Source organism: Delphinus delphis, chromosome 8 (genome assembly GCF_949987515.2).
Source record: "Delphinus delphis chromosome 8, mDelDel1.2, whole genome shotgun sequence".
In the NCBI taxonomy this organism is placed as follows: domain Eukaryota; kingdom Metazoa; phylum Chordata; class Mammalia; order Artiodactyla; family Delphinidae; genus Delphinus; species Delphinus delphis.
The window spans coordinates 5,676,597-5,690,568 of NC_082690.1; the positions used below are offsets into that span (position 1 = coordinate 5,676,597).

The 13,972-nt window shown below is 44.2% G+C and overlaps 1 long non-coding RNA gene across 9 annotated transcripts in view; it reads right to left on the reverse strand.

Annotated features, from left to right (window-relative positions):
- LOC132429402 (uncharacterized) overlaps nt 1-13,972 on the reverse strand; it is a 285,989-nt gene that overhangs the window by 11,431 nt on the left and 260,586 nt on the right. For 6 of the 9 annotated variants that reach the window (XR_011246559.1, XR_009520332.1, XR_011246558.1 and 3 more), the window contains 3 exons: nt 4,035-4,312; nt 3,651-3,866; nt 3,091-3,212 (listed from right to left, as the gene is read on the reverse strand). This is a non-coding gene — a long non-coding RNA (uncharacterized lncRNA). Of the gene's footprint in view, nt 1-3,090; nt 3,213-3,650; nt 3,867-4,034; nt 4,313-6,532; nt 7,367-13,972 lie in introns of those variants that run through there. The other 3 variants (XR_011246562.1, XR_011246560.1, XR_009520337.1) reach the window with 2 other exon arrangements.

Consider the following 13,972-nt stretch of genomic DNA (forward strand, 5'->3'; position numbering starts at 1 on the left):
TCTTAGTTCCCTGACCAGGGATTGAACCAGAACCCACAGCAGTGAAAGCGCTGAGTCCTAACCACGGGACCACCAGGGAATTCCCAGAAGCAGAAGAGGCCTTAACAGCACAAACTCCACTCTGCCCGCTCCCCAGAAGTTCAGAGAGATGTTGGGGAGAACTTTGGAAATCCATAGGCAATGGGGTTGGAAAGTTCCTGCTCATTGTGCCCAATCTCAAAAGAGGCAGGGAGGCCTCAGCTGACAGTCGAAAAACAAAAGCAGAATGCAAAATTATAAATACACACAATTTATCCATCTTTTTAAAAAAGCTGATGTATCACAGCTTTCCTATACATAGATATAGACCATACACACACACACACACACACACACACACACACACACACACATACATATCTCAAAAGACAGGATGGAACGCTGTGAAGAATAAATGCCCATGGTTGGATAAGTCTGGCTGAACAAGTACACTTTTCAGCCTTCCTTCTCCAATCCCCCCAAAATGTATGTTTTTAAATCTAAAACAGTACTAGGGGAAACAAGAAAGAAAGAAGAAATAACTAACATACAGGAATAAAGGAACTTTTTAAATAGCAGCTAAATATAAACTAGAGTAGAAAGGATATAAAGCTGTGAAAATAGTCAAATTCAATTAACAGGGAGAAAGATGAACCACTTTTAAGGGAGTGAATTTAGGGGAATATATTAGTAATAAAGTATTCTAATTATATTTAGGAAAAATACATTTATATCATCAATGTGTTTAATGGCTTTAAGGTAAAGAAAATTTGTAAGATTTGTGTGTTATTATGCAAAGTTGTAATAGCATATGAATTGAGTGATCTACCTCTGCTTGTCAGTTACTGAGCCCCTGGTGGAAATTCCAGCAGGATGGACCCGGCCAGTCATCCCCATGCTTTCACAATTAATATTCTCCCCTTAGCCAGCTCCTCTAAATTCTGATATAAAATGGGCTTGAATGATTCTGAGAAAGGCCAAAATAAATATCCATTGTAGGTGAGATTTCTAGAAACTTGGGGTAAGAGAGAGAAGGCTCCATAGCTTCTTTTTTTTAAAACATCACCCATCTTATAAGCCTTTACCACCTTCTTCCCAATTCTCCTTCCAGAAGGACCCTGATAACGTGTTTCAAGCATGTGTCATACCCCTAAGCCAGCACTTCTCCAATCAGGCCTCAGGCTGATGTGAAAGCAGCTTGTAACCAACAGGAAGGCAGAAGGTTCAGGCGGAAACCAAAGCTTCCATGTGAGTCGTCCAGCAGCCTCAAGCCACTTCTGTGACACACATACCAGAAGTCTTCGAGAAATCTTCTCTCCCTCAGCGCTTTCTGGAGTTTAAAGGGTTAAGTCAAAATGTGCTGATTTACGCTGGCTCTGGGTGTTGGAAGCATGTAAAGTAGAAGGGATTCTAAATTGGGTGTCAGCCCAGGACCCGGTCAGCTCACAGCAGCTTTCTGACATAGACAAGGAAGTTTCCCCAGGCCTCAGGTCCTCCGTCTACAAAATGACAGGCTGAATTAGATGAAATCAGAGTTGTATAAACAAGACTCTGGCCAAATACCTCATGGTCATTGTGACAATTCATCTGCAGCCCAATTCTATGTGGTGTGTATATTATCTCCATTTTACAGAGCATTTCTTTGGGGTGTTCCTTTTTGAAAAATTTTTTGAGGGACTTCCCTGGCAGTCCAGTGGCTAAGATGCCACGCTTCCAATGCAGGGGGCACAGGTTCGATCCCTAGTCAGGGATCTAAGGTTCCACGTGCTGTGCTGCATGGCCAAAAAAAAAAAATGTATTGAAGTATAGTTGAATACAGAGCATCTCTAACATCCTTACTCATTCTAGTATTTTTAGACTCTAGATAATTAAGTTTCATATCCATTTGGATTCTTATTTTTCTGCAAAGTTACTTGAATTTATTTTTTAAGGGGTTTATTATAGGCACTTCTAAAATGAAGAGAAGTAATTACCCAATGGACTCAGGAAATGAGATTGCTAATTTGGATGCTAAAATGGTTTCTGATTACACTGATGAACTCTCTATTCTTCCTGAATTCACCAGTAATTCATTTTTTCCAGCTCGAGAGACTTGATTCATCTGCACCCTCCACAGACTAAGCTTCAGATGTATCATATGCTGACTTCCGCTACAGCTCAGGATCATTTTGGACAGAGAGAGGTACGATGAGGTGATGAGGTCCAACCAAGAGGCTATAGGACTGGGCTCCTCCCCATCTCCAGAGTCCCACTCAGCACAGGGATTTATGTTGGCCTCTCCCAGAACCGTGGAAGGCTACCTAATGTTTCAGTCAAGTGCAGCTGACTGGGGTCTTTAACTGGTGGTTGGTCATGGCTGGACCGACCGCTGATCCTCTGGTATTTCCAGCAGGTGCAAAGTGGGAATAAGCCATCAAGTCTGAATTAAACGAGAAAAGCCCCAGAGATGAGGCAAACGTTGCTCAAGTTTTGAAAGATATTTATTTTGAAGGACCTGCAATTTGGAATGATTTGAAGGACTTCGGTTTCAGGCTCCTCTGCAGCCCAAGTCCAGTAGGAATCCTGGGGACTGTGCAGCCACTTGGAAGGTGATAGAAATTCTAAAAAACTTATTCTTAGGAAAGTCATAGCCAAAAACCCCTTCCAGGCATCTCTAGCTGTGATTCCTCTTAAAATCCGGGGCAGGTCCATGACCATCTGGCTTCCAAGATAAAGAGATCACAACTGTATCTAAAAGATACCAGGGCAGCGAGGAAAATGTGAAAGGTCTGGTCAGTGAACCCATTTGTTGTATCTTTGTGACATCAACCAGTGTTTCATTTCCCCGGGGTAGCCCTGGTTTTGGGGAATCAACTTCCAGCCCAGTTCTGCCACTTGCTAACAGTGAGATTTGGGGGACACCAACCCCCCATATCTCTGGCTTCGGTTTCCAGACCTAAAACATCAGTGCTGGACAGGTTGAGGTTCTTTTAGCCATAGCAAAATTGATTCTACAAAATACACCGTTTTTTCTGTTGTCATGGAGACAGACTGGAGCTCCATTAAGCCCACCAGCTTCCTCACAGGACTTACCTGAGGCCGGTCCCGTCTTCAGAAGCTCAGGGCAGGGAATCTGTGTGGGACAGGAGCCTGCAGCCTGCAGGCGTCAGGGCAGCTTCACCTCGGGAGGGTCTGTCCTCCAAGCGCACACTCTTCTAAAAGGAGAGAAGTGGATTTAGTAAACTTTGGGGAGAGGTGAGTGGCCGCGTTCTAAACACTAAATGAACAGAGGGCTCAGGGACCAAGTTGGCCGACAAGAGTTGTTTTTAAATCAGTATTCTGCAAAAGGGGTACAAGAACATTTTCCCAGGGGCTCTTCAGGCATTGACAGTCTTGAGGAAATTAATTTTCAGATGCTCGATTTAAATTTGTATTTTTTTCTGCCTAAGAATAGACCTGTACTTCACACTTCTCAACAATTTTTTACCCCAGCCATCCTTCTCCCACTTTATAAAAAAACTGCACACCCCTCACCCATCCTGAAGCTCACAAGGGTGAAAGCCTCCAGGGCACCACACCTCTCCTTCCAGAGAGCCCCTGACAGGGACAGAGGGAAATGTCCTTAGAAAATACTGGAGGTAGAGGCCCCTTACTTCACCCAGGCGACAAGGTCAGATGAAGGTCTTATGATTCTCTGCAAGAATCGGGATTCAGAAGTGAGACAGTTGTCACAGGGATGCAAGGAAACTTATTCGAGTTCAAAAATGAAGTCAGGGTTTTTCTGAGAGGAATTGGCTGATTTGGCTAATTGGTCTGAGGAGTCTCTGCCTCTAAGTTCTGTGCTGGATATTGTCCACGAGGAACTAAATCTGCAGATGAAAAACTTTCACAAACATATATTAAAGCACATGAAAAAATAATAGCCTCCTTTTTAAAAACCGTATTTGCAAAAATAACAACGCCAAACATGAAGAAAAGCTGTGAAATATGCAGGACTGTCAGGTGGCATCAGCCCCCCGGCCTCTCCATCCCATCACCTCTGCCAGCAGCCCAGGCCCGGTTCAGCTGTGTCCTCAGCTGGTCAGACCCCGAGGGAACTCACTCCGTGTGGAGTCCGTTGGTAAACCCTGTGGCAGAGGCCTGAGCCTTCCAGAAGTGGTCCACACGTGTCCAAATAGGGGCGCACGGAAATCAGCCTGTGCCCCACCCAGGTGGGCGACTCTGACATGCTTTCAGGTTAAACCTCCCAACGGGTTTTAAGCCTATTTCTTCTAAGGCTGTCTGGGCTTCAGGCGTAAGGAGGATCAGCAGGGATCTGAAAAGGAGGTTGAAAACTTGAACAATTGGGGAAAAAAAATCAGTCTCCTTAATTATTTGCTTTGCTTTCATTTTCATTCATTTTTTATTTTATTAATTGATTTTCCTTCCAAACAGATAGCTCCTGGCTAAGATATCTTCACCCAAGTCACCTTGTTGGTGATTTGGCTACACCTTAGAACCCAGGTCTTCTCCTGTGTATTTACCAAGTGTCAGAGCCCCTGGGAATGGGATCATATCATAGAGACATATACTCTTAGGATCATTAAAATCTGAGAGGTGGAACATTGCTCCCTAGGCCTGCTGCAGGGCCTTTGCACATGCAGTTTGTCTGTCTGGAATGCTCTCCTCCACCCATATCTCTTTCTGGCTAATTCCTTTTTATCTTGGAGAATCCACAGGTCAGATCAGGCCCCTGTAACTTGCTCTCCTAGCAGACTTGCTTCTTCTTAGCACCAATCAGAACTGTAATTAAATAATTAATTAGGTGTTTATTCCCAGGATCCCTCTTTGGAATGTAAATTCCAGGGAGACAGAGACTTTCAACTGTATAGGCTGAACACTGTGTCGTAAGCGTGTGATACCATCCTGCACATAGTAGATGCTCAATAAGTATTCATGGCATAAATGCAACTTACTTCCTCTCACCTCACCTTTTACAATATTTTCAAAATTTTGTTCCCCCTTTCAGGCCAAGGTTAAATGTTATCTCCTCAGTAAAGCCTTTTGACAACGATCCAACACATAAATTAACCACTCATTCCTCTCTGTTCCCACAGCCTGTTATACATAAGACACAATAGCATCTGATTGAACCATACGAAATTGTCGGTTTTTAATAGACCAAAGTGGTTGAATGTCTGCAATTTCATGTGATTAAATCTAACAGTTCATAAAAAATCAACAAACAATAAATACTGGAGAGGGTGTGGAGAAAAGGGAACCCTCTTGCACTGTTGGTGGGAATGTAAATTGATACAGCCACTATGGAGAACAGTATGGAGGTTCCTTAAAAAACTAAAAATAGAGCTACTATATGACCCAGCAATCCCACTCCTGAGCATATACCCAGAGAAAACGTTAATTCGAAAAGATACATGCACCCCAGTGTTCATAGCAGCACTATTTACAATAGCCAGGACATGGAAGCAACCTAAATGTCCATCAACAGAAGAATGGATAAAGAAGATGTGGCACATATATACAATGGAATATTACTCAGCCATAAAAATGAATGAAATTGGGTCAGCTGCAGAGACATGGATGGACCTAGAGACTGTCATACAGAGTGAAGTAAGTCAGAAAGAGAAAAACAAATATCATATATTAACACATATGTGGAATTTAGAAAAATGGTATAGATGATCTTATTTGCAAAGCAGAAATAGAGACACAGACGTAGAGAACAAACGTATGGACACCAAGGAGGGGAAAGGCCGGGGTGGGATGAATTGGGAGATTGGGATCGACATATATACACTATTGATACTATCTATAAAATAGATAACTAATGAGAATCTCTGTATAGAACAGGGAATTCTACTCAATGAAAGAGGGGATATATGTATACATATAGCTGATTCACTTTGCTGTACAGCAGAAACTATGCTCCAGTAAAAACTAATTTAAAAAAATCGAACAGTTCATGCTTTCATCTCTCTTACTAATACATGAGTTCCTTGAAAACAAGACCTGTATATGTTCACCTCTGGTATCTGACATTTGTTGCATAGGGTCTAGTACACAACAGATGCTTAATAAATGTTGGTTATAAGAATGCCTGAGTGGCTGACAAATCACTCCTCTGGCTCCACAAGGATTTCCAAAGCGACTTTTATCCACTGGACTCTTCCAAATACAGGGCACTCCCTGATGACAAAATGTCTTTATGGACTAAATATTTTTTTACTGTTTCAAACTGGACACCTTCACTCAGAGTCAAGGAATTCATTCCCAGCTTACAGAAACCACAAGCCATGGAAAGCTAAGGTTATTGCTTGTTGAGAGAAATAACATCAAGATGGATGAGATCAGTCTAATGGCTCAGGTTATGCCTGTCAAGGGGACTGTGAAATTCCATGAAACACTCCACCTTCCTCCACCCACCCAGAGGGCCAGACGGCTCCAGTGTCCATCTAGCCCTTCCCCAGACAGCCATTCAAAGGGGAGCTGGAACAACCATACACACGAGCAATTTCGCATGGCCTAGTTGGCTTACCTTTGATGACAGGTGAGGCCTCCACACCTGTTGCTGGCACACCTCACCACAAACAGCTCTAAGTCACAGCAGAGACAGCAGGTGTCACTGAACTAGCCCTAGTGCATTAGCTCTTCAAGAACTTAGAACTAGTTGTCTGGCAGCTAAACTTTCCCTAAGGCACTTGACATATTAACCGTTCATGATTGCTCCAAAGCTGCAGGAACCTATTTCCATCAGCTTCAACCTTAGGAAAAAAATTTTTTTTGGCCACGCTGCATGGCATGCGGGATCTTAGTTCCCCAACCAGGGATCGAACCCACACCCCCTGCAGTGGAAGTGCAGCATGGAGTCTTAACCACTGGACCGCCAGGGAAGTCCCAGGAAAATCTGTTCTTGAAGGTAAGAAATCACATAAAACTTGAAGATAGATGAGAACCCTCCAGAAATAGAAAACTGAAATCGTCCTGTCTCTTTGTCACCCCTTAAGGCTGAGAAGAAGTAGAGGTCATAACAACTCAACCAACAGTAAACAAAAGGGCAGTCTGACCGATTCCCCAGGAACCAGATGGGCTAAGGGCATGTGAATTCAGCCCCTCATTTTATAGCTGAGTCCAGTAAAAGTCACAAACGTGAAGCTTCACCTAAAGTCACAGGTATGTTAGAGATTCTCTTCCTGTCACTTTGTCTCCTATGCAGGTAGGTTGAGCTAAGATGTTTGAAGAGATTCCATTTGCTTTATTAAAAGAATGAATTGCAGTCATCTTGTGTCTTCATCTGCTGGGGCTGCCATTACAAAAATACCACAACTGGGTGACTTAAACAACAGACACTTATTTTCTCACAGTTCTGGAGGCTGGAAGTCCCAGATCAAGGATCCAGCTGATTCACTTCCTGGTGAGAGCTCTCTTCCTGGCCTACAGACAGCTGCATTTTCACTATGTCCTCACCTGGTGGGGAGAGAGAGGAATCTCTGTTGTCTCTCTGTATAAGGGCACTAACCCCATATGAGGGCCCCATCCTCATGACCTAATTACCTCCCCAAAACCCCACCTCTCAATACCATCACATTGGAAGTTAGAGCCTCAGCACATGAATCTGGGGTGGGGACAAACTTTTAGTCCATAACAGACTGTCTTAAGTCCATGACTCAGAATGCGTCTCTTGGTGTCTTCAGAAAAATAAGCATATTTGTGTTTTTGAAAGAAAAGAAATTACGTTTTGGGGAGCCATACTATTACATTTCCAATAAGTTAAATACACTTATAACTGATAATAATTATAAAATGCTGTAATTGAGATAGTCTCTCTGTATTGTCCCAGTGTGAGTAATTTCCCTCTAGGTCATTGGAATTATCCATTGTGGGTAAGCATCTGTACTCTGAATGGTAATAATGCTATGATCTCAACGTCCACAAAGGTTTCCTCCTAAGGTATCTTCAGCATTTCCAAGGAAATTCCAAGAAACATTGACTGAATCCCCCTCTGTCCTCCCACTTTATCCATCATCTTGCAGTGTTAGAGGTCATTCCTGATTCCTGTAAACTAGAGTGAATTTCCCCAACTGCCCTTCGGACGTGGGTACCGAAGAAAATGAATTTTCTTCGGTAGGAGTGTGAGCAGTTGAGCCTCACAACCACCCACCCCTCGTCAGCCGCATCCGTCAAGGCCTTGGGCCTCCAGATTGTGTGTCTCTGCCCACTGTCCCCAGCCCTACAAGAAGTGTGCTTTTTTATGTTTAAATTATAATTAAATTCCTTGAGGATATGAGCTGGCTTGCACCTTCCTTCCTCCCTCCCTTCTCTCCATCCCTTTCTTATCCCCATTCTTTTATCCTTCCTTTCATTTCAATCCATTCTTTGCTGATTCTCATCTTACCTGGCTGATGGACAGCAACCCTTGACTTGATGCATGGAATTGAAGGATAAAGGTTTTGCTCCTGAGTTTGGCACGCCAGGCTGTGTTTCTGTCCCAGGCTCATTTTTGCCCCCGTCGCCCCTCTTTGCTCTCCCCTATACTCAGCCCCACATGAGAACGGCTGTGGGGTCAGAGTCCATAGTCAGTGGCTCTGGACTCACATTTCTGGATAGAGAGGTGACGTTAGAGAAGGTGGGCAAGTTATTTAACCTCTCTAAGCTCACTTCTCTCCTCTCTTAAAAGGAAATAATAATGCTGAAAGAAATAACATATAGAGGCTCAGGGCACATATGAAGAGCTCTGTAAATACTAGCGATTTTTATCCCACAAACAGTGGGTACCAGAAAGGTACGGTCTGCATCTGCTTTGTTGTCGTTGTTGTTCGGGGGGCACTTACGGCTTTATTGGGGTGTAACTGACGTGCAATAAACTGCACATGTTTAAAGTGTACAATTTGATGGTTTTTGACATGTGTGAAACCACTGCCACAATCACGATAATGAACACATCCATCACTTCCAACAGTTTCCTCATGCTCCTTCAGGACCTCCATCCCCACTCCCATCTCCTGGCAACCACTGAACTGCTTTCGGACCCTATGGACAGGCTTGCATTTTCTAGAATTTTATGTAAAAGAACTCATGCAGCACAATTATTTGAGATTTATCATGTTGTGTGTATCAGTATTTCTTCCCTCCTATTGCTAATTACGACTCCATTATATGGATATACCACAGTTTATCAATTCACCTATTAATGAACATTTTGAGAGGTTTCTGTTTTGGAGGTATTAGAAATAAAGATGCTATAAGCACCCACATACAAGTCCTTGTATGAACGTGTGCTTATTTCTCTTAGGTAAGTGGAATGACTAAGTCATGTGAAAGGTGAATGTTTAACTTTTTAAGAAATCACCAAACTGTTTTCCAAAGTGACTACATTAGTCAGAGTTCTCCAGAAAAACAGAGCCAATAGGGTGTGTATACACAGAGAGGATTATTTTGAGGAGTTGGCACGCGTGATTATGGAGGCTGGCATATCCAATATCTTCAGGGTAGTCTAGAAGCTGGACACCCACACAAGTTTCAAGTCCAAATGCCGTCTGCTGGCAGAATTCCTTCTTGCTCAGGGGAGGTCAGTCTTTTGTTCTAGTCAGGTGTCTGCTCAGCTGCTACAACAAAATACCATAGATGGGGTGGCTTAAAAAACAAGCTTTTCTCTCTCACAGTTCTAGAGGGTAGGAAGTCTGAGATCAGGGTGCTAGCATGAGGGTGAGGGCCCTCTTCCTGGCTTACAGATGACTGTATACTTGCTGTGTCCTCATTTGCGGAAGAAAGAAAGCCCCGGTGTCTCTCTTATTACAAATTTCATCATGGGATTATCTAAACCTAATTACCTACCAAAGGCCCCACCTCTTAAGACCATCACATTGGAGGCTAGGGCCTCAACATACGTATTTTGGGGAGGACAAATAGTCGAAAACATCAGGCCTTCACCTCATGGGATGAGGTCCACCCACATTATGAAGGACAATCTGTTTTACCCGAAGTCCACCAATGTAAATGTTACTCTCTCCAACACCACACTCCCAGAAACGTCCAGTGTAGTGTTTGATCAGATATTTGGGCATTGTGGCCCAGCCAAGTTAACACATAATATTAACCATCACAAGACCACCCCTTGTCAACCTGACACTCACACACATCTCTTTAAGCCATAACTAAGCTCCAAATGAAGACAATAACAAGATCACCCTTCCATCTAATATGATACAGCGATCCTGCCTAGAACTGAAAATGCACTAACTGTTTCCCCAGAAGAGGATGTAAGGTCCTTGGGTGATGTTTACTCTTCTCCTTGATATCCTGCAACTTAAATACTATGATGTAATATTATTAATACACCAACACTATGATACATCTTCCATATCATGTAACACACACACACACAAACAAGTATTCGTAATAGAATAAGGACAACTCAGTGGCTGCAGTTTCTACTCTGAGGTCAGTCCTTCAGAGAAGAGCAATCACAGAGCTCTCCAAGGATGCCAGGGCTCTGGTCACACATTTATCCCTCATAACAGTGGTGAAAGTATGTCTTCTGGACTCTCAAGGGGGGGTGAGTGGGTCTTAAATGACAAATCTATCTAACATTTCTATCTCCCTAAGCCACTGCATCCATTCTTCCACATTAAACCAAGGCAAGTCTGGCATTTCCAGCTCGCTCCCCATGGATCACCTTTTGATCCATGTTTCATCCGACCAATCAAACTGTAAGATAAAAGCCCTTCCTAACTCCTTAAGCTGCAACATCAAATGCAGAACTTCAGTTTTGTGAGCCTCATCCAATGGGAATAACTGGATCCGATGTCCACCATGACTAAGGTCCCACAAGCTGCGCAGTGTGGCCATTAAAAAAAAGAAAAAAGTTTACATACGGTACGATTCCATTTATATGACCTTCTAAATGCTTTTAACAGCCTCTGGTAGGACATTCCTCTCTGACATCACCAACAGCACATTTGGTGAAAGGATTTGCTCCCAGTTCTGGGTGTTGGGGTGAGGAGATTGGGTTTTTTGTTTGTTATTTTTTCTTTTTCTTGTTGTTGTTCTGTTTGTTTTTATTTCCTGCTTACTGTTTTTTTTCCCATCTCTGTATATTCGGAATGACTGGCTCTGTAACGTTTATAAAATATTGCCACTGCAGGAGCTCCAAGGAGAGTGTGACAGTGCCGCTCCTCTAATGCCCTGGCTTCTAGCCCTGGTTCTGCTGTGATAAGAGCGGGTGCCCATTCCACAGGGTAGTAGCAGCTGTGAGGGGAATATCAACTGGAGAAAACTTGGCCTCCGGAGATTTCAGTCTGGGCATTACCTCTTTGTGCCACCTAGAGAGCTTTATTCGTAGGTAAGGAATGTGGCGGCCTGCCCTCTGAGGAAATGCACCGCCCCAAACATTTTCATGCAGATCATTCAATATATTGCGTGGGATTTGCTGAGTATGGCTAAGAAAAACATCTTTTTCCTGGAAGGCATTACAATTCTCACATTTGAAATGTAATCATTTGAGAATCTCAGGGGTCTCTGACGATGTGTTAAAAGACAGGTTACAGCATCCAGGGCACGAGTAGTAGTAAAAAGCCTAACCTGGACTCTGAGAAAGGTTTTACATGAGGACTTTGGTGCTGCAGAAACAGCACAAAGAGAGCTGTACTGGATTCAAAACAGACTTGGGCAGCAATGCCGCTTCTTCAAGGACAGACTTTAATGAATATTCATTGCAGGCTGCAGTAAGTACTGCTGATGGTTCACAAAAGTGAAAGCTTGGTTTAATTCTTAAAACTGAAAGAAACAAAAAACTCCCCACCAGTCTTATCAGCAACCTGCCTCCATATTCATTTTCTCCTCTTTCTCCTGACATATGGATGGGGTGGGCTGCTGGTCTGCTGAGGGGCTTTGAATGGGAAACACAGACCCAGGGCTACCAGGGGCTGGAGGGATGCCTGGAGGGATTTTGGAAGAACTTATCCTTTGTCTCTGGATCCGAAGACTGGTGTCTCCCTGTCATGTGGGAAGCCCGAAGGTGGGAGGTGGGCTGGTGCCTCCTGTGATGCAAAGACACAGGCAAGGAATTGCAGGGGAAGCAGCTCCGTGTCCGCCAATAGTGATGCAGCCTGACTGAGCTTTCCCTTTGGCTGAGGGGTCAGCACTGAGGCGTCAGTTAAAGAGCGGCTGCCTTCCAGGGTGAGGTGACCCAGAGGAAAGGGTGTGGGGGGCGGGGTGCAGTGGTGTCCCAGCAGAAAGTCAGCACTGGGGTGTCTGCCACACAGCATTCACCAACCCCAGTGTCAACAGCACCAGGCAAGGCCACCCTCATCTCTTCCTTTCTTTCCACCCAAACTCATCGGAAGGAAGGTGGAGCAGGGGACAAAGACAGCCCAGCAGCCTGCTGCAGGTTCTGAGCCTTCTGTGGGCAAGGGGAGAAGCTTCGAAATGGGTAAGAGATTATATATATATATTTTTTATTTTATCTTTTTTTTTTTTGGCCGCGCCGCACAGCATGTGGGATCTTATTTCCCCAACCAAGGATCGAACCCATGTGCCCTGTAGTGGAAGCACGGAGTCTTAACCACTGGGCCACCAGGGAAGTCCTATATTTTTTAATTAGATGGAAAATGAGACTATGCCTGAAAGTACCTAGGAGAGCAAAGGGATCTGCCAAGACTTCCTTCGGACTTGGAGCAGGGAGATTGGATGGAGAAGGTTTGATGGGCAGTGGTGTAAATACACAATTAAGGTACTCCCACTGGAAACCTCGAGCCGAGGTTCCCCACTCCTGGGCCTGAGCAACACGCGTTAGGATGAGCTGAGATAATAATTCCCTCAGCTCTCAGGGCAACTGTGTGAGGCCTGGAGAAGGCAGAGCCCCCCAGGGGCTAAAGTATCTGGATCTCTTTGGTAATAATACAATTACTATTTTCTACAATATGCTGTGACCTGGACGGTATCGGGGCCTTGCTTTATCGCTCTTTCAGCAAACTGGTTACAACTGGCAGCAGGTAACTGGGTTACCTAAGGCAGTGACACTTCCCATCCATCACCTCAGCAAGTACCCAAGGAGTAAATAAATCCTTGTTCAACCAAGTGACAAGGAATAAGCCTCATACTCTTCAGGTGGAAATGATGTCTTTTTCCATCTGCTATATGTGGAAGATACAGTATGTGCATAATGTGCTCAATTCTATTAACTTATGTCAGAATTTCAGAAGATTCTTAAAGCCTCCAGAGGAATGAGTCAACAAAGGGAATTTGAGGAAGGGGGTAGTACCGAAAAAGCGAAGCAGAAAAGATTTGATCAGTCATTGAGAAAAGGAGCTGTCCATCATTTCTGTCCAGCAAATCAGGTCCCAGTATATTTGCTCACAACAAATTAGATCACAGGGAAGGAGAACCTAATGGGTGGTGGTAAAGGGAAGTCAAGGTCTGAAACGAGGAGATGTAAGGCAGGCTGTGGCTGTCACAGAGGCCAGAGCCTACTGCTATGTTCGATGATGGATGAAGACCGGAAGCCTTTGAGAAGGGGAGAACAAGTGTTCATTTCTGGCGGGTGGACGTGCTTCAGCCAAATAAAAATTGCACAGAAATAGAACAGGCAGAGAGGAAAGGATCAAAAGCAAAGGTGGAATCTGGAACCACGGAAAACTCCAGGAGAGAGGTTAGAGGGAAGGCTGGCTCAAAGCCCAGAGACAGACACAAAGGGTCCCTCTCACTTAAGGGACCAGAACAGGGTGGGACCTAGAGGGAGGGTCCAGAGGAGATGGACACCAGCCCTCAGCTGGAAAAAGGGCTGTGGAGAAAGTTCCAGGAGGAATTGAATTCTTGCCCAACTTGGCAGCTGGGCCAACCCAAACCTGCCATGAGTTCGAAGTTGTTGACTGTCCAGGTCGTATCAAGGACAACAAGGTAAGGATGGGGTACTTTTTAAGCTCTGGCAAAACTACTTTTGCTCAATTGTTTCTATATTTGTGTGTGTGTGTGTGTGTGT